Raw genomic sequence first — 27187 nt, forward strand, 5'->3', positions numbered from 1 at the left:
CAAGACAACTACTCAATGGAATTAGATCGAGAAGCTTTCTAACAAAATTCAAGAGAAAAGATTGAAGAAGAAGATAAACTATTATTGATTCATTGAATTACAATAGAGCTCCCTAACCCAATGAAAGGGGGTTTAGTGAATCATAGCTCTGAATTCAATTACAAAGAAAAGGAAAACTAGCTAAAAGTGAAAGTAAAAGTCCTCTCTAACTTAACTTCTATCCTATTTATACACTTTCTATATTGAGCTTCAGTTGTGCTTCTTGGGCTTTGAGGCCTCTCCTTGCTTTCCTTTTGCCTTGGGTTTATGATCCATAATCTTGATGAGGCTATTGATCCAAATTCTGTAACATTCATTGAGTTAACTTAGTGATAATCAAATAATGACACATGACTCAATAAATTGAGATTTCAAACTCATGAATCCTTCAGGCCCAATCCCATAAACCATGATATTCAATTGGGTTTCATACTAGAGTAAGTTTAAGTTATTGTTTGTGCTCAAAGAGTAACTTAAACCGCAAGATTATTGGCCCAGAAACCTTTTTCCAAGAGTGGCGTTTAAGTTGCAGTTTAAGCTTAAACTGCAGCTTAAATGCCAGATACTTCCAGTGAGGCCTTTTGTAGAAGCACGTTTAAGCTTCAGTTTAAGGTTAAACTGAAGCTTAAACGTGGAAATGGAAGAAGGTAGCCCTGGAGAGTCATGTAGTCGAACACGTTTAAGCTTCAGTTTAAGGTTAAACTGAAGCTTAAACGTGGAAATAGGAAGGGCAGCCCTGGAGGTCGAACACGTTTAACCTCCAGTTTAAGGTTAAACTGGAGGTTAAACGTGGAAAAGGGTGGAGGCATACTGGAGGTCGAACACGTTTAACCTCCAGTTTGAGGTCAAACTGGAGCTTAAACGTGGAATGGCTCCCTGGTACTCTTCCTACTTCTGGCGTTTAACCTCCAGTTTGAGGTCAAACTGGAGGTTAAACGTGGAACTCCTTCCTGAGTGGCATTATCATTCTGGCGTTTAACCTCCAGTTTGAGGTCAAACTGGAGGTTAAACGTGGAATGCTTCTTTAGTGAGGCTTTTCATTCTGGCGTTTAACCTCCAGTTTAAGGTCAAACTGGAGGTTAAACTTCAATTCCAGCATTTCTTATCCTTCATGATTTTGACGTTTAAGCTCCAGTTTAGGCTTAAACTGGAACTTAAACTCCACATGTGATATTCAAGCTTCCTTTATTGATTTTGTTGCTTCCTTACTTAGCCTCTTCTTCCCTGAAATCATCCAAACAATTGCATCAAAGTCTTGCAAAATTTCATGAGAAATCTTCCATTCATAGCATTTAAGTAATATAACTAAAACTCATGGAATATGCATCAAAATCATATTGTTTGGATGGTTCATTGCTTTGTTCTTCATTTAACCATTTTTGGTTACTTTAAGCTCAAGAAAATGCATAAAACAACTAAAACTAACAGAAAAATGCTAGTGAAACTAGCCTATGATGCCTTGGCATCACAACACCAAACTTAATACTTGCTTGTCCCTAAGCAAGTCCTGAGTTATTTGAGAAGAAAGTATGAAACAGAAAGCAATTACATTGGCTATATTAGCAAGCATTTGAAGTTCATCAGAAGGGTTTTATGCAGAAAGTTGCAGCATCACTTTTTCATACTTATCAGGTAGGATTATCACTTTTTCATTGCATCCATCAAACATTGCTATGGCCTCTTGTTATTCTTATGTCTTTGGCACTTTTCTCTTCTTTGTTTTCTTTTCTTTTTTCTTAGAGCTCCTTGCTCCTTGTTTGCTTAGTGTCATGTGTTGCACAAGCCTTTGGCATTTTCTTTTTCTTATCAGTGCACTACACATATCCACTTTAGGCATTTTAGTTCACATTTCTTCTTGAGACATTGGTGCCCAGCACCTCTTTGTGTGACTAAATGTTTTGTATTTAGGTTGCTCTTGATAATGGACTTTTGGTTGATAATCCCGGGTTAGTTAACCCAAGTTACCAAGTGTTGAAACACTCCTCAGAACCTATTCATCCAAGCATATCCTTAATACATAAACACCACAGGCATTTGTCTCAGAAGTTCAAACCATTGGTACCTAGCTTATTTTCTCAATTTTTTTGCTTTTTGGTTGCCCTTTGGCTTTTTCTTCTTCTTTTTCTTTCTTTTTCATGGCCAAAGACATTTATTCATCAAGATCCATAGACAATTTTCACTTTCTACATAAAAAAAATGATAATTCTACACTCTAATTCCAGTGATCTGACTAAACAATCAAGCATGCATACCACCACTTAATTCTACTTGATTTGTCACTAATTTAGCCAAGTTACTTTTGTTCAAACTTTTCTTTTATTTTTGGACACAGAACAAGCATGGCACGCACTTGTTTAAGAAGGTGAAGTTATATCCAAACATCCAGGCATTCACTTTATTCAAAGCAAATAACAAACACACATACTAGAAACTTCACATTAAAACTTAAATGACTCATAATGAAAGAAAGCTCATAAAGACAATTCACCAATTATCATTTGATTATTAAGGAACGAGACCACCTCTTATTTATTGCTTGGTTCTTCTTAATTCTTAGGATCCTGCTTCTTCTTGCTTCCTGCCTCTTTTTGACCACTTGTGCTTCCTTTGTCTTTTCTCATGAGCTTTTTCCAGAATCCAGCCTTTTTCATCGTTTCTTCCACTCCTTTTTCAAGGATCATTGCCTTGTTTATTTCTCCTTCTTTCCTCCCTTTGAAATACTCATCAAAAGCTGGGAATGCTGGGTCCATCTTATGTAGATGTTCCCCTATGTAGTTAAGCTTGATTTGCGAACTGATGTTGTAATCAGCTTGGACTGAGTATCTTGCATTCTGTAAAGTGGTGGCTTCCTTGATTGCCAAGACATTGGCATCTTGGTGTTGGCATATGTGGCTGAAGGATTCCTGTAAGTGTAAATTTTGTTCCCTTTGCAGATCGAAGAATCTTGATTCAAAGTTCCTTTGCATATCCATCATTTTTAGGTGAAAGTCCTCTTGTCTCTCCTGAGACCTCATGTATTGTTGAGACATTCCTTCCATGATTTCCTGCATTCTGCTCATATCCATGGGGTCTCTGGGAATTCTTTGTCTTCTTTCTGGAATTGCTTGCTCTTCTTGCTCTTCTTCTCTGTCTTCTCCTTCTTGTCCTTCTTGTTCTGCTTCTTGCTCGGGTTCCACTTGTTGCCCTTCTTCATTTCTTCTTCTTGTATGTCTTGGAGGGGTTGGGCCAAGAGTCATTCTGTGCGCAGTTATGGCCAATCCAGGATATAACCAATTAGGTCTTTCATCCTCAAGTGGTACTTGGGCATCGATGCATAGTCTAATGATAGTGCTAGGGAAGTGGAGCCAGGATTCAGGGTCACTTTTCTCACTAAACTCTTGTATCTGTTCAGCAATGAGTTTATGAACTTTGATCTCCCCTCCAACCATAATGCAATGTAGCAAGATGGCTCTTTTAGGGACTATTTCTGAAGAGTTTGCAGTGGGTAGGATGGATCTCCTAACTATTGCATACCACCCTTTAGCTTCAGGTGTTAGGTCTCCCCTTCTCAAGACTCTTGGAGCCCCTCTTGTTTTTCTCACCCATTCAGCTCTGATGGCACAAAGGTCTTCAGCAATAGTTGCATAGTCAGGTTCTCCTATCATCCTTTCTTCATAACTTGCTTGGCTGAAATGTATGTTTTTCAGGCCAAGAGTTTTCATGATTGCTTTGGGACTGAAGTCAACTTCCACCCCTCTCACATAGCTTTTGTATGTGGGTTTCTTGGTTGGATCCTCCCTTACTGCATTTGCATAAAACTCTTTCACCAAGTTGATGTTGATTTTAGTGATTGGCTTAGTCAGGAGCTCCCACTTCCTCTTTTTGATCTTTTCCCAAACACCTGGGAACTCATCCTTTTCAAGGTCAAAGGGAACCTCAGCTAGTACCGTTTTAGGTCTCATCCATTCGGCTTGAATCTCATGGAAAACTGATCTGTATCTCCATGCATCGAATTCCCTGTTTTCCTCCATTGGCTGCTTGTCTTTTCTTCTTTTGTGGCTAGATGAAGCTGCCATTGGTTCTTTAGTTTTGGTAAGTGACAAGCTAAAGTTGACAAGGTAAAGCAAGAAGTGTTGTTGGAAGTGTGGTAAGGTTGTTTTCGGCAAGAGATAGTTATGCTATGATGAAGGAAAATGTGTATGAAGGAGAATTGGTGGTGTGAGACTCGTTCCCCAAGTGATTCTTTATAGTGCCCATGAGTGAAAAATGGACGGCTAGGGTGGTTTGTGAAGGGTGGCTTGATGGTAAATATATGAATTGTGGAGAAGGACGATTTGCTTTTCATTTTCTTGGAAGTATTCTGGGTGCATTAGGTTGTACATGTAGCTTTCTTTTCTTGCAGAACTTCCTTTTCCCATGTGTTAGTTTCAAAGATTTGTGAATTTTCTTTTTGACCAAGCACGTACCTCCCTTTGTCTTTTTCCTCCATTTTTGTCTTTTCTTTTGTACCTGCACAACAAACAAGTTTGCTATCATGTTTCGGTCCATGTGAATTATGAATAGTACTTGCACATGTAAATCAATGATTGTCTTTATGAGCTTATAGCCGTGACTTCTACATGTATGCACACTTATTATTTGGACACCAAACTTAGTGTTTGGTAAAGTCTCCTAATGACATGAAATCCATATTGGTTGTCCTTAATGAGTGTGCATAATTCTAATAAATCATAGTCACCTTGGCTCTTTGATTCTAAACAAAGTTACTACCCTAAGTAATTGAAACCAAAGTATTAAAACAAGTGAATGGTATACTTGTCATGAATTTTGAAATCCAGAGGAACTTCTTGCTTTTCATAAACCGTGTTCAAAGAGGAACACCAAACTTAAATCTTTGGTTGTGCACTAAAAATTGAATGCATTTTGAATAAAATTTGGGGTGCTTTCAGGCACACCAAACTTATTTTATATGCAAAATGTCAGTGCACTCTTTAAGAAGTTGTCCTGAGGATACAAGTTCATGCATAAGAAACCATGCTTTATTAGATGCACAACAAAACAAAAAAAAAATATAAGGATATTAAAACATGGGTTGCCTCCCATGAAGCGCTTCTTTAACGTCACTAGCTTGACGGTTGTCCCTTGTTAGGGTGGATTGTAGTGCTTGACGTCTTCTCCTCTTACTATGAAGACGTCCCCACTTGATTCATTCATGACCTCTAAATGTTCCATAGAAAGAACTTTCCTGATTGTGAACACTTGAGGGAGCTGGGAAGGAATGGTTTTGAGGTCAGGTGGAATTTCCAGATAATGACTTGATATCACTTTATCTCCCGGAGAAAAACCTTCAGTGGGAATTTTCTTGTTTCTCCACCCTCTTGGCAATCTCCCTATCACTCTTCCCTTTCTCTTGAGGATTTCTTCATTGACCCTTATGTCAGGAGGATCCTTCTGATCTGTTTCCACTGATTCTTGTGGCTTTAACTCTTGCAGCTCTTGTTTGCCTTCCAAGAACTGTTTTAGAGTTTCAGCTGCTGGATTACTTTCCTCCAGACACAGATGGCTACTATCATCCTTAAGCTTTTCAGGTTCTGGTTCAGGCTCAGATGCAGTTTTGAAAACTTTGAAAATGAGCTGTTCATCATGTATTCTCAGAATTAGCTCTCCTTGTTCTACATCTATGAGCGCTCTAGTAGTGGCTAGAAATGGTCTGCCCAGAATTATAGGGTGTAAGTAGCTTTCCTCCATGTCCACAATGACAAAGTCTGTGGGGAAATAATAATCCCCCACTTTCACCAGCACATTTTCAACTACCCCTTCAGCTTGCTTTTGAGTTTTGTCAGCCAGTTGTATGATTACATCAGTGGATCTCACCTCATTCAGTTGTAGCCTCTTCATAAGAGTTAGAGGCATCACATTTATGCTAGCTCCTAGATCACAGAATCCTCTGTCAATTTTTGTTTCCCCTATGATGCAAGGGATATGAAAACTTCCTGGGTCCGTTTTCTTAGAGAGTGTGTCCTTCTTGATGAGAGCACTGCATTCTTTGTTCATTGTTACCATTTGTCCTCCCTTCAAAACTCTTTTCTTGCTTAACAATTCCTTTAAATACTTGATGTGTGTGGGCATTTGATGAAGAATCTCAAGAAAGGGAATATTGACATGAAGAGAGTTAAATGTCTCTAGAAACCTTGAATAGGTTTTCCTTTTTTCACCTCCTCCTAACCTCTCAGGAAATGGTGCTTTTGGTTGGTATATTTCCATCATGCCTTTTTGCAGTTCCTTGGCTTGCTCAGTTCCACCTTCCTGCTTAACTTCTTCCACACCTTCCTTCAAGATTTCTGGTTCCTGCTCTGAGGGCCTGATTCCTTCTTCTTCTGAGACTTCCTTCAATATGGTGATGGCCTTGCATTCTTCCCATCTTACTCTCTTTTGTTCCCCTTTAGGATTCTTTTCTGTGTCACTAGGGAACACTGCAGTTGATTTGGGTGCCTGTTGAGATAGCTCTCCTACTTGAGATTCCATCCTCTTGAGTTTTTTACCATGGTTTCTTAAGGTAGTTCTCACATCATCCCTGAAGCTCTTCAATTCAATTATGTCTTGACTCATGGTTGCCATCATTCCTTCTATCCGGTTTAATTGATCTTGAAATTGTTGGTTCGGATTAGGTTGGGTATGTTGATTATTTTGGCCATGATATGATGGTTGTGGGTAAGTGTTTTGTGTGGCTTGGTATGATCTTTGGTTGGAGTTTTGGTATGTGGAATTGTTATGTTGGTTGTGGTTGTAAGGTTTGTGGTTTTGTGGTTGGGTTTGTTGGTTTCCCCACCCAAAGTTTGGGTGGTTTCTCCAGCCCGGGTTGTAAGTGTTGGAATGTGGATCATATGATTGCCTTTGTTGGTTTCCCACATAGTTGGCCTCATCCCAATCACCTCCTTCAATGCTTACTTCCTCTTGATCTTGTGTGTGTATTGCAGCCACTTGCTTTGTTTCTAATTGCCTGGTAAGCTCTGCTAGTTGCTTGGCAAACACCTTGTTTTGGGCTAGAATTGTATCAACATGGTTCAGCTCCATGACTCCCTTAGTTTTGTGCCTCTCTGATGCATAGTAGTACTCATTCTCAGCCACTGTCTCGATCACTTCAATGGCTTCTTCCACAGTCTTTTTCCTGTTCAATGAACCTCCTGATGAATGGTCTACAGCCTTCCTTGATTCATAAGAGAGCCCATCATAGAAGATGTGCAATTGCACCCAATCATGGAACATGTTTGGTGGGCATTTCCTTGTCAAGTCCTTGAATCTCTCCCATGCCTCGTAGAGAGTTTCACCATCTTGTTGTCTAAAAGTCTGAACCTCAGATCGAAGCCTATTGACCTTTTGTGGAGGGTAGAAACGTGCCAGAAACTTGCTTTCCACCTCATCCCATGTTGTTAGACTCCCCCTTGGGAATGATTCCAGCCACTTAGCTGCTTTGTCCCTAAGTGAAAATGGGAACAAAAGCAGTTTATAGGCATCTTCCTGGACTCCATTGAACTTCACAGTGTCATAAATTCTCAGGAATTTTGTGAGATGTTGGTTTGGGTCTTCATTAGCACTTCCTCCAAAGGAACAATGATTCTCCACTAGTGATATTAGCTGTGGCTTGAGCTCAAAATTGTTGGCCTGAATGGGTGGTTTCTGGATGCTACTACCACAATTCCCAGAGGTTGGGTTTATGTATGAACTAAGAACCCTCCTCTCAGGAATGGCATCGTTTCCATCAGCTCTCTCATGGTTGTGAACTTCTCTATCCATGTTGAGATCTAAAGCTTCCTCAAAATTGTCCTCAGATTCTCCTTCAGATTCCTCTTCTCCCGCTACTCTCTTCCCTCTTGCTTCCCTTCTAAGTCTATGATAGGTCCTCTCTGGTTCGGTATATGGAGGAGTTGATGTCTCTCCTCTCCTACCTGTCATACAAGAACACAGCTCAAACACAAACAAGTGAAATACTCTTGGTTAATGGAAGAGTATGGTTAGATCAATTGAGGAATTAATTCAAACAGTTAGTGAGTCAGTGAGTTAGTTGCATGAATTTAAAGGCATAAAGAAGGAAAGCATGTAACCGAGTGCAGAAATTAAAGTTCAACAAGTATCTTGAACAGAATTAACAAAGCAAGAGAAAATTGCTCAATCTAGTTAGCTTCCAATTTGAGAATTGTCAATCGAAAACCAATCCCCGGCAACGGCGCCATAAACTTGATGCACATAAACTAGTTATGCTACGATTTAGAAAATTGCACGATCGGCAAAATTCCTTCCGGCAAGTGCACCGGTTATCGTCAAGTAAAAATTCACAATAGAGTGAGGTCGAATCCCACAAGGATTGGTTGAGTGAGCAATTCGGATTAGAAGTGTGTTCTAGTTGAGCGGAATCAAGATTGAGATGAGAAATTGCGGAATGTAAAATTGGCAGGAAAAGTAAATGACAAGAAATTGAAATGGCGGAATCTTAAATTGCAATGAATTAAAGAGCAGAAACTAAATTGCTGAAATTAAAAGGGAATGGGGGTGGTTGCATGAATTGAGTTGCAGAATGTAAAGAGAAGATGGAAATCAGAAATGGGGGATTCATTGGGTTATAGGAGATATTGAGATCTCCGAATCAAAACACGTTTATCTCTTCCTCAAGCAATGCGTTCATTGAATTTTGCTTGGCAATCTTATATGATTGGATCCCAATCCCTTGGCTCACCAATTCTCTCTAAAAACAAACAAATTCCCAATCCCTTGGTTTAAATGTTCATAAGAAGAGATGATGCTTGATCACTGATTATACCACACAGTTTCATGAACCACAATTTGGTAGGATTACATGTCACAATATCCATCCAAACCCCAATCCAATTCACTGTGAGAAAGCTTCTCTAGCATGAATCCTCCATTCCTTTCCCAAGGTTCCGAAGGATTCCAAGTATGGGTAGTTTCTTTCCCAAGACAACTACTCAATGGAATTAGATCGAGAAGCTTTCTAACAAAATTCAAGAGAAAAGATTGAAGAAGAAGATAAACTATTATTGATTCATTGAATTACAATAGAGCTCCCTAACCCAATGAAAGGGGGTTTAGTGAATCATAGCTCTGAATTCAATTACAAAGAAAAGGAAAACTAGCTAAAAGTGAAAGTAAAAGTCCTCTCTAACTTAACTTCTATCCTATTTATACACTTTCTATATTGAGCTTCAGTTGTGCTTCTTGGGCTTTGAGGCCTCTCCTTGCTTTCTTTTTGCCTTGGGTTTATGATCCATAATCTTGATGAGGCTATTGATCCAAATTCTGTAACATTCATTGAGCCAACTTAGTGATAATCAAATAATGACACATGACTCAATAAATTGAGATTTCAAACTCATGAATCCTTCAGGCCCAATCCCATAAACCATGATATTCAATTGGGTTTCATACTAGAGTAAGTTTAAGTTATTGTTTGTGCTCAAAGAGTAACTTAAACCGCAAGATTATTGGCCCAGAAACCTTTTTCCAAGAGTGGCGTTTAAGTTGCAGTTTAAGCTTAAACTGCAGCTTAAATGCCAGATACTTCCAGTGAGGCCTTTTGTAGAAGCACGTTTAAGCTTCAGTTTAAGGTTAAACTGAAGCTTAAACGTGGAAATGGAAGAAGGTAGCCCTGGAGAGTCATGTAGTCGAACACGTTTAAGCTTCAGTTTAAGGTTAAACTGAAGCTTAAACGTGGAAATAGGAAGGGCAGCCCTGGAGGTCGAACACGTTTAACCTCCAGTTTAAGGTTAAACTGGAGGTTAAACGTGGAAAAGGGTGGAGGCATACTGGAGGTCGAACACGTTTAACCTCCAGTTTGAGGTCAAACTGGAGGTTAAACGTGGAAGCTTAGAATGGTAGCCCTGGAGGTGTCGAACACGTTTAACCTCCAGTTTGAGGTCAAACTGGAGGTTAAACGTGGAAATGGAGAGAGCAACCCTGGAGGAGAAAAGCTGTCGAACACGTTTAAGCTCCAGTTTGAGGTCAAACTGGAGCTTAAACGTGGAATGGCTCCCTGGTACTCTTCCTACTTCTGGCGTTTAACCTCCAGTTTGAGGTCAAACTGGAGGTTAAACGTGGAATGCTTCTTTAGTGAGGCTTTTCATTCTGGCGTTTAACCTCCAGTTTAAGGTCAAACTGGAGGTTAAACTTCAATTCCAGCATTTCTTATCCTTCATGATTTTGACGTTTAAGCTCCAGTTTAGGCTTAAACTGGAACTTAAACTCCACATGTGATATTCAAGCTTCCTTTATTGATTTTGTTGCTTCCTTACTTAGCCTCTTCTTCCCTGAAATCATCCAAACAATTGCATCAAAGTCTTGCAAAATTTCATGAGAAATCTTTCATTCATAGCATTTAAGTAATATAACTAAAACTCATGGAATATGCATCAAAATCATATTGTTTGGATGGTTCATTGCTTTGTTCTTCATTTAACCATTTTTGGTTACTTTAAGCTCAAGAAAATGCATAAAACAACTAAAACTAACAGAAAAATGCTAGTGAAACTAGCCTATGATGCCTTGGCATCAAGAGTGCAAGGCCATTGACATAAGCATCATGGCCGAACCTTTGAGGAGATGAGAGGACGTGAATCCCAAGGAGGAAGACCTCCTGGGACGTCCAATGGTCAATAAGGAGCTTCCCTCTGAGGAACCAAAGGATTCTGAGGCTCATCTAGAGACCATAGAGATTCCATTGAACCTCCTTATACCCTTCATGAGCTCTGATGAGTATTCCTCTTCTGAAGAGAATGAGGATGTTACTGAAGAGCAAACTGCCAAGTTTCTTGGTGCAATCATGAAGCTGAATGCCAAATTATTTGGCATTGATACTTGGGAAGTTGAACCTCCCTTGTTCATCAATGAACTAAGTGATCTGGATCAACTGACATTGCCTCAGAAGAGACAGGATCCTGGAAAGTTCATAATACCCTATACCATAGGCACCATGATCTTTAAGGCTCTATGTGACCTTGGTTCAGGAATAAACCTCATGCCCCTCTCTGTAATAGAGAAACTGGGAATCTATGGGGTGCAAGCTGCTAAAATCTTATTAGAGATGGCAGACAGTTCAAGAGAACAGGCTTATGAACAAGTAGAGGACGTGTTAGTAAAGGTTGAAGGCCTTTACATCCCTGCTGATTTCATAGTCCTGGATACTGGAAAGGAAGAGGATGAATCCATCATCCTAGGAAGACCTTTCCTGGCCACAGCAAGAGCTGTGATTGATGTTAACAGAGGTAAAATAGTCCTTCAATGGAATGAGGACTCCCTTGTGTTTAAAACTCAAGGATCTCCCTCTGCAACCATGAAGAGGAAGCAGAAAAAGCTTCTCTTAAGGCAGAGTGAACCAGAGCCCCCACAGTCAAACTCTAAGTTTGGTGTTGGGAGGCCACAACCAAACTCTAAGTTTGGTGTTGAACTCCCATATCCAAACTCTAAGTTTGGTGTTGGAGAGTCTCAACAAAGCTCTGCACATCTGTGAGGCTCATTGAGAGCCCACTGTCAAGCTATTGACATTAAAGAAGCGCTTGTTGGGAGGCAACCCAATTTTTATTTATCTAACTATGTTTTTCTTAGTTATATGTCTTTATAGGTTCATGATCATGTGGAGTCACAAAATAAATAAAAAAATTGAAAACGGAATCAAAAACAGCAGAAGAAAAATCACACCCTGGAGGAGCATCTGTCTGGCGTTCAAACGCCAGAACAGAGCATGGTTCTGGCGCTGAACGCCCAGAATGGGCAGCATCCTGGCACTGAACGCCCAGAACAAGCATGGTTCTGGCGTTCAACACCAGAAATGGCAGCAAATGGGCGTTGAACGCCCAAAATGGGCACCAACCTGGCGCTGAACGCCCAGAGTTGTGTGCAAAGGCATTTTACATGCCTAATTTGGTGCAGGGATGTAAATGCCTTGACACCTCAGGATCTGTGGACCCCACAGGATCATCTCAGGACCTGTGGACCCCATAGGATGCCCACCTACCTCATCATCTCTCTTTCCATTCATGATCATCCCTTTTGTTTTCCATTTACCACTCACATCCATACACCCTCTACCTTCAAAATTCAACATCTCTCTACCACCCAATCCCACCCATATGGCCGAATACACACACCCATCCATCTCCTCCATATCTTCTTCTTCTTCTTCTATTCTTTCTTCTTTTGCTCGAGGGCGAGCAACATTCTAAGTTTGGTGTGGTAAAAGCATAGCTTTTTTGTTTTTTCCATAACCATTGATGGCACCTAAGGCTAGAGAAACCTCTAGAAAGAGGAAAGGGAAGACAAAAGCTTCCATCACGGGTCTATAGCTCAGTGGTAGAACAATTGACTGCAAATCAAGAGATCCCTGAGATACCTCAGGGGATACATTTTCTTCCACACAATTATTGGAAGCAACTAAAGGTGGAACATCAAGAGCACTCCATCATGCTCCATGAAATAAGAGAAGATCAAAAAGCAATGAGGGAGGAGCAACAAAGACAAGGAAGAGACATAGAAGAGCTCAAGGACATTATTGGTTCCTCAAGAAGGAAACGCCACCATCACTAAGGTGGATTCATTCCTTGTCATTATTTCTTCTGTTTTTCGTTTTCTATGTTATGCGCTTATCTGTATTTGTGTCTTCATTACATGATCATTAGTAGTTAGTAACTATGTCTTAAAGTTATGAATGTCCTATGAATCCATCACCTCTCTTAAATGAAAAATGTTTTAATTCAAAAGAACAAGAAGTACATGAGTTTCCAATTTATCCTTGAACTTAGCTTAATTATATTGATGTGGTGACAATGCTTCTTGTTTTCTGAATGTATGCTTGAACAGTGCATATGTCTTTTGAAGTTGTTGTTTAAGAATGTTAAATATGTTGGCTCTTGAAAGAATGATGACTAGGAAACATGTTATTTGATAATCTGAAAAATCATAAAAATGATTCTTGAAGCAAGAAAAAGCAGCAAAGAACAAAGCTTGCAAAAAAAAATATAGGCGAAAAAAAATAGAAAAAAAAAAAAGAAAAAGCAAGCAGAAAAAGCCAAAAGCTCTTAAAACCAAGAGGCAAGAGCAAAAAGCCAATAACCCTTAAAACCAAAAGGCAAGGGCAAATAAAAAGGATCCCAAGGCTTTGAGCATCAGTGGATAGGAGGGCCTAAAGGAATAAAATCCTGGTCTAAGTGGCTAAACCAAGCTGTCCCTAACCATGTGCTTGTGGCGTGTAGGTGTCAAGTGAAAACTTGAGACTGAGCGGTTAAAGTCAAGGTCCAAAGCAAAAAAAGAGTGTGCTTAAGAACCCTGGACACCTCTAATTGGGGACTTTCGCAAAGCTGAGTCACAATCTGAAAAGGTTCACCCAATTATGTGTCTGTGGCATTTATGTATCCGGTGGTAATACTGGAAAACAAAGTGCTTAGGGCCACGGCCAAGACTCATAAAATAGCTGTGTTCAGGAATCATCATACTGAACTAGGAGAATCAATAACACTATCTGAAATCTGAGTTCCTATAGATGCCAATCATTCTGAACCTCAATGGATAAAGTGAGATGCCAAAACTATTCAAGAGGCAAAAAGCTATAAGTCCCGCTCATTTGATTGGAGCTATGTTTCATTGATAGTTTGGAATTTATAGTATATTCTATTCTTTTTAACCTATTTTGATTTTCAGTTGCTTGGGGACAAGCAACAATTTAAGTTTGGTGTTGTGATGAGCGGATATTTTATACGCTTTTTGGCATTGTTTTTAGTATATTTTTAGTAGAATCTAGTTACTTTTAGGGATGTTTTTAATAGATTTTATGTTAAATTCACATTTCTGGACTTTACTATGAGTTTGTGTGTTTTTCTGTGATTTCAGGTATTTTCTGGCTGAAATTGAGGGACTTGAGCAGAAATCAGATTCAGAGGTTGAAGAAGGACTGCTGATGCTGTTGGATTCTGACCTCCCTGCACTCAAAGTGGATTTTCTGGAGCTACAGAACTCGAAATGGTGCGCTTCCAATTGCGTTGGAAAGTGGACATCCAGGGCTTTCCAGAAATATATAATAGTCCATACTTTGGCCAAGAATAGATGACGTAAACTGGCGTTCAACGCCAGCTTTCTGCCCAAATCTGGCGTCCAGCGCCAGAAAAGGAGCCAAAACCAGAGTTGAACGCCCAAACTGGCACAAAAGCTGGCGTTCAACTCCAAGAAGGACCTCTACACGTGCAACACTCAAGCCCAGCCCAAGCACACACCAAGTGGGCTCCGAAAGTAGATTTATGCATCAATTACTTACTCATGTAAACCCTAGTGACTAGTTTATTATAAATAGGACCTTTTACTATTGTTTTAGGCATCCTAGATTGTATTTTGATCCTGTGATCACGTTTTGGGGGCTGGCCATCTCGGCCATGCCTGGACCTTTCACTTATGTATTTTCAACGGTAGAGTTTCTACACTCCATAGATTAAGGTGTGGAGCTCTGCTGTTCCTCAAAGATTAATGCAAAGTACTACTGTTTTCTATTCAATTCATCTTATTTCGCTTCTAAGATATCCATTCGCACCCAAGAACGTGATGAAGGTGATGATTATGTGTGACGCTCATCACCATTCTCCCCTATGAACACGTGCCTGATAAACACTTCCGTTCTACATGAAATAAGCTAGAATGAATATCTCTTAGATCTCTTAATCAGAATCTTCGTGGCGTACGCTAGAATGATGGCGGCATTCAAGAGAATCCGGAAAGTCTAAACCTTGTCTGTGGTATTCCGAGTAGGATTCAATGATTGAATGACTGTGATGAGCTTCAAACTCGCGATTATTGGGCGTTAGTGACAGACGCAAAAGGAGGGTGAATCCTATTCCAGCATGATCGAGAACCGACAGATGAATAGCCGTGCCGTGACAGGGTGCATGAGCATATTATTCACTGAGAGGAGGGGATGTAGCTACTGACAACGGTGATGCCCTTGCATAAAGCCAGCCATGGAAAGGAGTAAGACTGATTGGATGAAGATAGCAGGAAAGCAGAGGTTCAGAGGAACGAAAAGCATCTCCATTCGCTTATCTGAAATTCCTACCAATGATTTACATAAGTATTTCTATCCCTATTCTATTAATTATTATTCGAAAACACCATTATCAATTTATATCAGCCTAACTGAGATTTGTAAGGTGACCATAGCTTGCTTCATACCAACAATCTCCGTGGGATTCGACCCTTACTCACGTAAGGTATTACTTGGACGACCCAGTGCACTTGCTGGTTAGTTGTATCGAAGTTGTGAACCATGGTATTGGCACCATGTTCTTGGCGCCATTGCCAGGGAAAGAAAGAGCCATGAATTTTACATAATTAAAGTGTAATCACGATTACGCGTACCAAGTTGCTCACGTTGCCAGGGATTATTCGAGCCTGGACATCACAATTTCGGGCACCACACAACCAACAGCAGGCCGCTCAGATCACCTATCCCCCTTCTTCTTCTCATGATAAACTACTTCAATCTATTGAGCAAAGGCAAAAGGCCATGGAGAGCTCGCTTAGCTTCACCTTAAACGGTCTGACCTCTGCTGTACAAGCTCTTGCCTCACAGATTGGATCAATGAATAACTCCAACAACCAGCCTTCAAGCTTCAGTGGAATTCCTTCTCAACCATTACCCAACCCCAAGGGTGGCATCAATGCCATCACTTTGAGGTCCGGAACCACACTGCAAGAGAGGAATCCTGAGGAGCCAAGCTCACAAGAACACGCCTCAATGGAGGATATGGTTGAAGTGGAGGAGGTTGAAGAAGAAGATGAAGTACAAGACTTGGTTGAAGAAGAAGTAGCTCACCCCAGGAATGGAGCACCAAGGAACGCAGAAGCTACAAGAGACGCAGAAGCTGCAAGAGACGCAGAAGCTGTAGGAGATGCCATCCATATCCCATTTCCACACCTTGCAAGGAAGTCCAGAAAGCAGATGGAACTTAATCTCAAAATGGTAGAAATCTTCAAAAAGGTTGAGGTAAATGTTCCTCTTTTTGATGTTATTCTGTAAGTACCTAAATATGCAAAATTCCTAAAAGATCTGTGCATACATAAGGACAAGATTAATGAATTAGAAACTATTCCTTTAGGTAGTTCCATATCTGCTTTAATGGGGGGCATACCTGAAAAATGTAGTGACCCAGGTCCATGCATGGTTAACTGTACCATTGGGGGTATAATATTTTCTGACTGCATGTGCGATTTAGGAGCGTGCGTGAGTATTATGCCTTTGTCTATATATGATGCTTTGAGGCTCCCTCCCTTAAAAAGGTTGGTAGCTCGTTTTGTGTTAGCAGATAAAAGCATTATTACAGTGGTTGGAATTGCTGAGAACGTGTTGGTGAGCATTAAGGGGCTCATGATGCAGGCAGAAATTGACCAGTTAAGAAATTAATAAAAGAAATGTGTTGCAAGTACAGTTTTTAACCAGCTAAAATCCACTTATCAATTTAAAAGGGTTGTCACAAAATTAGAATTAAAAATACTGGGAGTATGAATCCCAAGTCGTCTCCCAACGAGTTGACAAAAGAGTGCAGCTTATTGGTTAGAGGTTTTCCCAGAAATTTTGAGTTTGAAAAGCAGGAAAATAAATGATTATAAAATTAAGCAGTGGAAATTAACTATAGAATTTATTTAATTCAATTAAAAGCCTTGACCGGGAGATGATTAATTGGAATTTCTATCCTTGTTGGATTTCCTCAAGTATAATCCTAAAACATTGTTGATCTACCTGGTCATCCCTTAATGAATAAGGAAAAGTCAAGTAACTAACTAACAAGCTATATCCTCAGGTCCTAATCCTCTCCTTAGGAAGGATTAGAGTTAGAGATTAGAGTTGTCAGTCATCAACTATGCGCGAGGATTAACACTTGAGTATTCCAACTAAAGGTTCTCCTTTTAATCAACTCCCAATCAAGTTGGGGAACTACTCCATTATCATGATTGTAAACTTCACAGAATTAAAAAGGGAATATAAGAAAGACATGATAAACAATAATTAAAAAGCAATTAAAAATAAAATAGGTTCTTATATTAATAAATCCTAAAAGGCAACATACTTATCCAAATAGGGTTAATGGCAATAAAAGGTAGAAGAGTAAGAAAACAAACTAGAACAATGAAACATCCACGGAGGTAATAAGTCTTCTCAGTATCCAAAAGCAATAGCATGAAACTCTAAACTATGAATGCAAAGGAAACCTAGAGGAAGGAGTAGTATTCTCTCTAAGATTCCAAAACTAAACTAAAACTATGCGTAATGAAAATGTTTGAATGTCCACTGAGTCTCTGCATGTTTCCTAGCTCTAATCTGTGTTTCTGGGTTGAAAACTGGGTCAAAACACGGCCCGAAATTGCCCCCAATATTTTCTGAATTTTCTGTAGATCGCGCATGTCACGCATACGCGTCGGTCACGCGTGTGGTGCACGAATTGTGAATCACACTTTTCACAACTCGTACCACTAACCAGCAAGTGCACTGGGTCGTCCAAGTAATACCTTACGTGAGTAAGGGTCGAATCCCACGGAGATTGTTGGTTTGAAGTAATCTATGGTTATCTTGTAAATCTTAGTTAGGAAGTCAATTGTGTTGATCAGTTGAATTGCGAATAAACAAGAGAGCATGGATTAAAGGTTACTTGTTATGCAGTAATGGAGAATATGTTGGAGTTTTGGAGATGCTTTGTCTTCTGAATCTCTGCTTTCCTCTGTTTTCTGGTTCACGCACGCACATCCTCCTATGGCAAGCTGTGTGTTGGTGGATCACCGTTGTCAATGGCTACCATCCATCCTTCCAGTGAAAACTACGCTCACGCGCTCTGTCACAGCACGGCTAATCACCGGTTGGTTCTCGATCTGGTTGGAATAGAATCCCTTGATTCTTTTGCGTCTGTCACAAACGCCCAGCCTTCATGAGTTTGAAGCTCGTCACAGTCATTCGATCATCGAATCCTACTCGGAATACCACAGACAAGGTTTAGACTTTCCGGATTCTCATGAATGCCGCCATCAATTCTAGCTTATACCACGAAGATTCTGATTAAGAGATCTAAGAGATACTCATTCAATCTGATATAGAACGGAGGTGGTTGTCAGGCACACGTTCATGGGTTGAGAATGGTGATGAGTGTCACGGAGCATCACCTTCATCACAGTTAAGCGCGAATGAACATCTTAGATAGGAACAAGCGTGTTTGAATGGAAAACAGAAATACTTGCATTAATTCATCGAGACACAGCAGAGCTCCTCACCCCCCAACAATGGAGTTTAGAGACTCATGCCGCCACAGAGTACCAAGTTCTAAAATGTCATGAGATACAAAATAAGTCTCTAAAAGTTGTTTAAATACTAAACTAGTAGCCTAGGTTTACAGAAAATGAGTAAACTATGATAGATGGTGCAGAGATCCACTTCTGGGGCCCACTTGGTGTGTGCTGGGGCTGAGACTTAAGCAATTCACGTGCATAAGGCTGTTTTGGGCGTTCAACGCCAGGTTTGGATCCATTTCTGGCGTTTAACTCCAACTTTTGATCCTTTTCTGGCGTTGGACGCCAGAATTGGGCAAAGAACTGGCGTTGAACGCCAGTTTACGTCGTCTATCCTTGAGCAAAGTATGGACTATTAAATATTTCTAGAAATCTCTGGATATCTACTTTCCAACGCAATTGGAAGCGCGCCATTTTCAGTTCTGTAGCTCCAGAAAATCTACTTTGAGTGCAGGGAGGTCAGAATCCAACAGCATCAGCAGTCCTTTTTCAGCCTGAATCAGATTTTTGCTTAGCTCCCTCAATTTCAGCCAGAAAAATACCTGAAATTACAGAAAAACACACAACTCATAGTAAAGTCCAGAAATATGAATTTTTTTTAAAAACTAATGGAAATAAACTAAAAACTAACTAAAATATACTAAAAATTATATGAAATTAACCCCAAAAAGCGTATAAAATATTCGCTCATCACAACACCAAACTTAAACTGTTGCTTGTCCTCAAGCAACTAGACAAATAAAATAGAAGACTAATAGGTTGAAAATCAATAATATCTCAGAGTTTTTGAGTGAAGCTCAGATTCTAATTAGATGAGCGGGACTAGTAGCTTTTTGCTTCCGAACAGTTTTGGCATCTCACTTTATCCATTGAAGCTCAGAGTGATTGGCATCTATAGGAACTTAGAATTCAGATAATGTTATTGATTCTCCTATTTCAGTATGATGATTCTTGAACACAGCTATTTCATGAGTCTTGGACGTGGCCCTAAGCACTTTGTTTTCCAGTATTACCACCGGATACATAAATGCCACAGACACATAGTTGGGTGAACCTTTTAGATTGTGACTCAGCTTTGCTAAAGTCCCCAATTAGAGGTGTCCAGAGTTCTTAAGCACACTCTTCTTTTTGCTTTGGACCTTGACTTTAACCGCTCAGTCTCAAGTTTTCACTTGACACCTTCACGCCACAAGCACATGGTTAGGGACAGCTTGGTTTAGCCGCTTAGGCCAGGATTTTATTCCCTTAGGCCCTCCTATCCACTGATGCTCAAAGCCTTGGGATCCTTTTTATTACCCTTGCCTTTTGGTTTTAAGGGCTACTGGCTTTTTGCTCTTGCCTTTTTAGTTTTAAGAGCTTTGGCTTTTTCTGCTTGCTTTCTCGCTTTTTTTTTTCTGCAAGCTTTGTTCTTTGCTGCTTTTTCTTGCTTCAAGAATCATTTTTATGATTTTTCAGATTATCAATAACATGTATCATGTTCATCATTCTTTCAAGAGCCAACATATTTAACAGTCTTAAACAACAAATTCAAAAGACATATGCACTGTTCAAGCATTCATTCAGAAGACAGAAAGCATTGCCACCACATGTAACTAATTAGAATTTTTCTTATTAAAAACTCGAAATTTATTGCCTCTTATTCAAAAGATCTACTATTTTATTCATGTTTGCTGATGATGAGAAAAATAGACTATAACTTAATTGGAGATAAAATCAAAATAGATACTAGTGATCATATAGTAAAGGCACAAACATAATTAAACATGAAGTATAGTAAACGAAAAACAGGAAGATAAGAACAAGGAGATTAAGGAATGGGTCCACCTTAATGAGGATGGCATCTTCCTCTTCTTGAAGAACCAATGGTGCTCTTGATCTCCTCTATGTCTCTTCCTCATAGCTCTTTGATCTGCAGTCAATTGCTCTACCACTAAATTATGGAAAAACAAAAGCAATGATTTTACCACACCAAAATTAAAAGGTTTGCGCGTCCTCGAGCAAAAGAAGAAAGAAGTGAAGAGGATGGAGGAGATGGAAGTGTGTGAATGGGTGGGTTTGGGAGGGAGATGGTTTGAATTTGAATGGTGAGGTAGGTGGGGATCCTGTGGGGTCCACAGATCCAGTCGGGTCAAAGATTTAGCATCCCTGCTCTAATTAGGCATACAAAATGCACTTACTGTGCAATCCTGGCGTTTAACGCCAGACTGCTGCCTGTTTCTGGCGTTAAACGCCCAAATGTAGCCTGTTTCTGGCGTTCAACGCCAGACTGATGCTTGTTTCTGGCGTTAAACGCCAGACAGATGCTTGTTTCTGGCGTCTAAATGCTAGAATGATCTTCCTCTAGGGTGTGCTGTTTTTCATTTTGTTTTTGATTTTCCATTTGTTTTTGTGACTTCACATGATCATCAACCTAAAGAAAACATAAAATAGCAATGGAAAATAAATAGATGTAATAACATTGGGTTGCCTCCCAACAAGCGCTTCTTTAATATCAATAGCTTGACAGTGAGCTCTCATGGAGCCTCACAGATAATCAGAGCAATGTTGGGACCTCCCAACACCAAACTTAGAGTTTGACTGTGGCCTCCCAACACCAAACTTAGAGTTTGACTGTGGGGGCTTTGGTTGACTCTGCAGTGAGAGAAGCTTTTCATGCTTCCTCTCCATGGTTACAGAAGGAGAACCTTGTGTCTTATGGTTTGCAATGTCTTCAAACCACAGAGCTTCCTGAATAGCAAACAATTGCTCATCCGGAAAGGTTTCAGAGATCTCAGTAGGAGGGAGGGATGCTCCTGCTACTAGTTCTATCCGGGACAGGTGATCAGCTACTTGATTCTCTGTCCCTTTTCTGTCTCTTATTTCTATATCAAACTCTTGCAGAAGCAACACCCATCTTATGAGCCTGGGCTTTGAATCCTGCTTTGTGAGTAGATATTTAAGAGCAGCATGGTCAGTGTACACAATCACTTTTGATCCTACTAAGTAGGATCTAAACTTGTCAATGGCATAAACCACTGCAAGTAATTCTTTTTCTGTGGTTGTGTAATTTTTCTGGGCATCATTTAAAACACTGCTAGCATAATAAATGACATGCAGAAGCTTGTCATGCCTCTGTCCTAGTACTGCACCAATGGTATGGTCACTGGCATCACACATTAGTTCGAATGGTGATGTCCAGTCTGGTGCAGAAATAACTGGTGCTGTGACCAGCTTAGCTTTCAGGGTCTCAAACGCCTACAGACACTTTGTGTCAAACACAAATGGCGTGTCAGCAGCTAGCAGATTGCTCAGAGATTTTGCAATTTTTGAAAAATCCTTTATAAACCTCCTATAGAATCCTGCATGCCCCAGAAAGCTTCTGATTGCCTTAACATTGGCAGGTGGTGGTAATTTTTCAATTACTTCAACTTTAGCTTGATCCACCTCTATTCCCTTGTTTGAAATTTTATGCCCAAGGACAATCCCTTCAGTCACCATAAAGTGACATTTTTCCCAGTTTAAAACTAGGTTGGTCTCTTGGCATCTTTTCAGAACAAGTGCTAAATGGTTAAGGCAGGAGCCGAATGAGTCTCCAAATACTGAAAAATCATCCATGAAGACTTTCAGAAACTCCTCTACCATATCAGAGAAGATAGAGAGCATGCACCTCTGAAAGGTTGCAGGTGCATTACACAGACCAAAAGGCATCCTTCTGTAGGCAAACACTCCAGAAGGACATGTGAATGCTGTTTTCTCTTGGTCCTGAGGATCCACTGCAATTTGGTTGTAACCTGAATAGCCATCCAAAAAGCAGTAATATTCATGACCTGCTAGTCTCTCTAGCATCTGGTCGATGAATGGTAAAGGAAAATGATCCTTCCTGGTGGCTGTATTGAGCCTTCTGTAGTCAATACACATACGCCACCCTGTAACTGTTCTTGTAGGAACCAGTTCATTCTTTTCATTATGAACCACTGTCATTCCTCCCTTCTTAGGGACAACATGGACAGGGCTCACCCAGGGGCTATCAGAAATAAGATAGATAATCCCAGCCTCTAGTAACTTAGTGACCTCTTTCTGCACCACCTCCTTCATGGCGGGTTTTAGCCGCCTCTGTCGTTGAACTACTGGCTTAGCATCATCCTCTAATAGGATCTTGTGCATGCATCTGGCTGGGCTAATACCCTTAAGATCACTTATGGACCACCCAAGAGCTGTCTTGTGTGTCCTTAGCACCTGAATTAGTGCTTTCTCTTCCTGTGGCCCTAAAGCAGAGCTTATGATTACAGGAAAAGTGTCACCTTCTCCCAGAAATGCATATTTCAGGGATGGTGGTAGTGGTTTGAGCTCAGGTTTAGGAAGTTTCTCCTCTTCCTCAGGAGTTTTCAGAAGTTCTTTTATTTCCTCTGGTTCCTCCAGATCAGGCTGAACATCTTTAAAAATGTCCTCTAGCTCTGATTCGAGACTCTCAGTCATATGGACCTCTTCCACCAGGGAGTCAATAATGTCAACGCCCAGGCAGTCGTCTGATGTGTCTGGATGTTGCATAGCTTTGACAACATTCAACTTAAACTCATCCTCATTGACTCTCAGGGTTATCTCCCCTTTTTGGACGTTAATTAGGGTTTGTCCAGTTGCTAGGAATGGTCTTCCTAGAATGAGGGTTGTACTCTTGTGCTCCTCTATTTCCAGCACTACAAAGTCAGTAGGGAAGGCAAATGGCCCAACCTTGACAATCATGTCCTCAATTATGCCTGATGGGTATTTAATAGAGCCATTAGCAAGTTGAAGACAGATCCGGGTTGGTTTGACCTCTTCAGTCAAGCCAAGCTTTCTGATAGTGGATGCAGGGATTAGGTTGATGCTTGCCCCAAGATCACATAGAGCTGTCTTGGTGCAGTTACCCTCTAATATGCATGGTATCATAAAGCTCCCGGGATCTTTAAGCTTTTCTGGGAAGCTTTTCAGAATGACTGCACTGCATTCTTCAGTGAGGAGAACTCTTTCAGTTTCTCTCCAATCCTTCTAATGACTCAAGATATCTTTCATGAACTTGGCATAAGAGGGTATTTGCTCAAGTGCCTCTGCAAACGGAATCTTTATTTCAAAAGTCCTGAGATAATCTGCAAAGCGAGCAAATTGCTTATCCTGCTCCTCTTTCCGGAGTTTTTGAGGATAAGGTATATTGGCTTTATATTCCTCAACCTTAGTTGCTGCAGGTTTATTGCCTACAGAAGTGGTTGAAGAAGCCTTTTTAGAGGGGTTGTTATCAGCATTTGTGTGTGTCTGATCCCTCACTGGCAATTGAGTGCCAGAGTTAGAAACTGGAGTGACGTTAGATGCCAACTCCTGGTCTGTTCCTGGCGTCTGAACACCAGAACTGTGCCTATTTTGGGCGTTCAATGCCAGATCCTGCCCATTTTGGGTGTTCAACACCATATCCTTGCCCATTTCTGGCGTTGAACGCCAGTCCTGCCTTGTTTTTGGCGTTGAACGCCAGTTCTAAGCATGGTCTGGGCATTCAACGCCAGCCTTCCACCCAAATTCTGGCGTTTTAACGCCATAATTATTTTTCCACGGGCTCTTACTGTCCTCAGATGGATTTTGGGTGGTTTGCTCATTTCTTGGCTTCCTGCTGCCTTGAGGTGGGATATTTAATGTTTTCCCACTTCTTAATTGAACTGCTTGGCATTCTTCTGTTATTTGTTTTGACAACTGCTTCTTTGTTTGCTTCAATTGTTCTTCCATATTTATATTAGCCATCCTTGTCTCTTGTAGTCTGTCTTTAAGTTCGGCTAACTCCTGTGTTAGAAAGTCCAATTGCTGATTGAATTCAGCAGCTTGTTCAGCACGACTAAACTCAGCAGTTACTGTTTTAACGTCTTCTTTCATGGAAGGGTCACTGCTTAGGTACAGATGCTGATTTCTGGCAGCTGTATCAATGAGCTCTTGAGCTTCTTCAATTGTCTTTCTCATGTGGATAGATCCACCAGCTGAGTAGTCTAGAGAGATTTGAGCTCCTTCTGTAAGCCCATAATAGAAGATGTCTAACTGAACCCACTCTGAAAACATTTCAGAGGGGCATTTTCGTAGCATCTCTCTGTATCTCTCCCAGGCATCATAAAGAGATTCATTATCTCCTTGTTTAAAGCCTTGGATGTCCAGCCTTAGCTGTGTCATCCGTTTTGGAGGAAAGTATTGATTCAGGAATTTTTCTGTCAGCTGTCTCCATGTCCTTATGCTGGCCTTAGGTTGGTTATTTAACCACCTCTTAGCTTGGTCTTTTACAGCAAATGGAAACAGTAATAATCTGTAGACATCTTGATCTACTTCCTTATCATGTACTGTGTCAGCAATCTGTAAAAACTGTGCCAGAAACTCTGTAGGTTCTTCCTGTGGAAGACCGGAATACTGGCAACTTTGCTGCACCATGATAATGAGCTGAGGATTCAACTCAAAGCTACTGACTCCAATGGAGGGTATGCAGATACTACTCCCATATGAAGCAGTAGAGGGGTTAGCATATGACCCCAGAGTCCTCCTGGACTGTTCATTTCCACTTAGGTCCATGATGGAGAAAGGGAGATGATGTAAAATAGAAAAAATATTTTTATTTATTTTAATTATTTATTTATTTCGAAAATAAAATAAATTAAAATAAAATAAATAAAAATGGGTGAATATTTTCAAAAAAACTGAGGAGAGAGAAAGTGGTTAGGAAGTTTTGAAAAGGATATGATGATTTTTGAAAAAGGTTTTAAATTTTTGAAATAAAAATCTGAATTTTAGAAATAGATTTTGAAAAAAATGCTTTAAAATAGAGAGAAAAGATATTTTTGAATTTTAAGAGGAAAGAGAAAAACAATAAGATAGCACAAGATTTAAAATTTTTAGATCTAGTACTCCTTGTTTTCGAAAATTTGGAGGGAAAACACCAAGGAACACCAAACTTAAAAATTTTAAGATCAAGACACAAGGAAAACTCAAGAACACTTTGAAGACTCACAAGAACACAAGAACATGAAGAAAGAACACCAAACTTAAAACTTTTAGAAGACCACAAGAAATTTTCGAAAATTTAAGAAAAATCAACAAGAAAACACCAAACTTAAAGTTTGGCACAAGATTTATTCAAAGAAAAATTATTTTTGAAAAAGATTTTAAAAAGAAGATACCCAATTACCAAGAACATAGACCAACGCTCTATCCAACTGGGCAGTGAATGTAACACTTGTTTTGAAGAAGTATTTTTAATAACTAAGAATGAAATTTTTTTTTTAAAAACTAATGTTTTGAAAAAGCACAAGAAAAACAAGAAAAGAAACAAAACAAGAAAAATTAAAGATCAAACAAGAAAAATTCAATATATAATTTTCGAAAAGAATTTTTGAAAGAGAAAATAAGGATTCTAAAATTTTAACCAAAAACAATAATAAGAGACTCTAAACCAAAAAGAAAAATTTTTCCTAATCTAAGCAACAAAATAAACCGTCAGTTGTTCAAACACGAACAATCCCCGGCAACGGCGCCAAAATCTTGGTGCACGAATTGTGAATCACACTTTTCACAACTCGTACCACTAACCAGCAAGTGCACTGGGTCGTCCAAGTAATACCTTACGTGAGTAAGGGTCGAATCCCACGGAGATTGTTGGTTTGAAGCAATCTATGGTTATCTTGTAAATCTTAGTTAGGAAGTCAATTGTGTTGATCAGTTGAATTGTGAATAAACAAGAGAGCATGGATTAAAGGTTACTTGTTATGCAGTAATGGAGAATATGTTGGAGTTTTGGAGATGCTTTGTCTTCTGAATCTCTGCTTTCCTCTGTTTTCTGGTTCACGCACGCACGTCCTCCTATGGCAAGCTGTGTGTTGGTGGATCACGATTGTCAATGGCTACCATCCATCCTTCCAGTGAAAACTACGCTCACGCGCTCTGTCACAGCACGGCTAATCACCGGTTGGTTCTCGATCCGGTTGGAATAGAATCCCTTGATTCTTTTGCGTCTGTCACTAACGCCCAGCCTTCATGAGTTTGAAGCTCGTCACAGTCATTTGATCATCGAATCCTACTCGGAATACCACAGACAAGGTTTAGACTTTCCGGATTCTCATGAATGCCGCCATCAATTCTAACTTATACCACGAAGATTCTGATTAAGAGATCTAAGAGATACTCATTCAATCTGATATAGAACGGAGGTGGCTGTCAGGCACACGTTCATGGGTTGAGAATGATGATGAGTGTCACGGAGCATCACCTTCATCACAGTTAAGCGCGAATGAACATCTTAGATAGGAACAAGCGTGTTTGAATGGAAAACAGAAATACTTGCATTAATTCATCGAGACACAGCAGAGCTCCTCACCCCCCAACAATGGAGTTTAGAGACTCATGCCGCCACAGAGTACCAAGTTCAGATCTAAAATGTCATGAGATACAAAATAAGTCTCTAAAAGTTGTTTAAATACTAAACTAGTAGCCTAGGTTTACAGAAAATGAGTAAACTATGATAGATGGTGCAGAGATCCACTTCTGGGGCCCACTTGGTGTGTGCTGGGGCTGAGACTTAAGCAATTCACGTGCATAAGGCTGTTTTGGGCGTTCAACGCCAGGTTTGGATCCATTTCTGGCGTTTAACTCCAACTTTTGATCCTTTTCTGGCGCTGGACGCCAGAATTGGGCAGAGAACTAGCGTTGAACACCAGTTTACGTCGTCTATCCTTGAGCAAAGTATGGACTATTATATATTGCTGGAAAGCCCTGGATGTCTACTTTCCAACGCAATTAGAAGCTTGCCATTTCGATTTCTGTAGCTCCAGAAAATCCACTTTGAATGCAGGGAGGTCAGAATCCAACAGCATCAGCAGTC

The 27187-nt window shown here is 40.1% G+C and overlaps 1 non-coding gene across 1 annotated transcript; it reads left to right on the top strand.

Moving 5' to 3' along the window:
• Window positions 1-7282: 7282 nt before the first annotated feature.
• On the top strand, window positions 7283-7386 carry LOC112760034 (small nucleolar RNA R71). Its single transcript, XR_003180492.1, has one exon. It is a non-coding gene; the product is annotated as a small nucleolar RNA R71 (small nucleolar RNA).
• Window positions 7387-27187: the final 19801 nt, after the last annotated feature.

The sequence above is a fragment of the Arachis hypogaea genome, chromosome 16, assembly GCF_003086295.3.
Source record: "Arachis hypogaea cultivar Tifrunner chromosome 16, arahy.Tifrunner.gnm2.J5K5, whole genome shotgun sequence".
NCBI classification, from domain to species: Eukaryota; Viridiplantae; Streptophyta; class Magnoliopsida; order Fabales; family Fabaceae; genus Arachis; species Arachis hypogaea.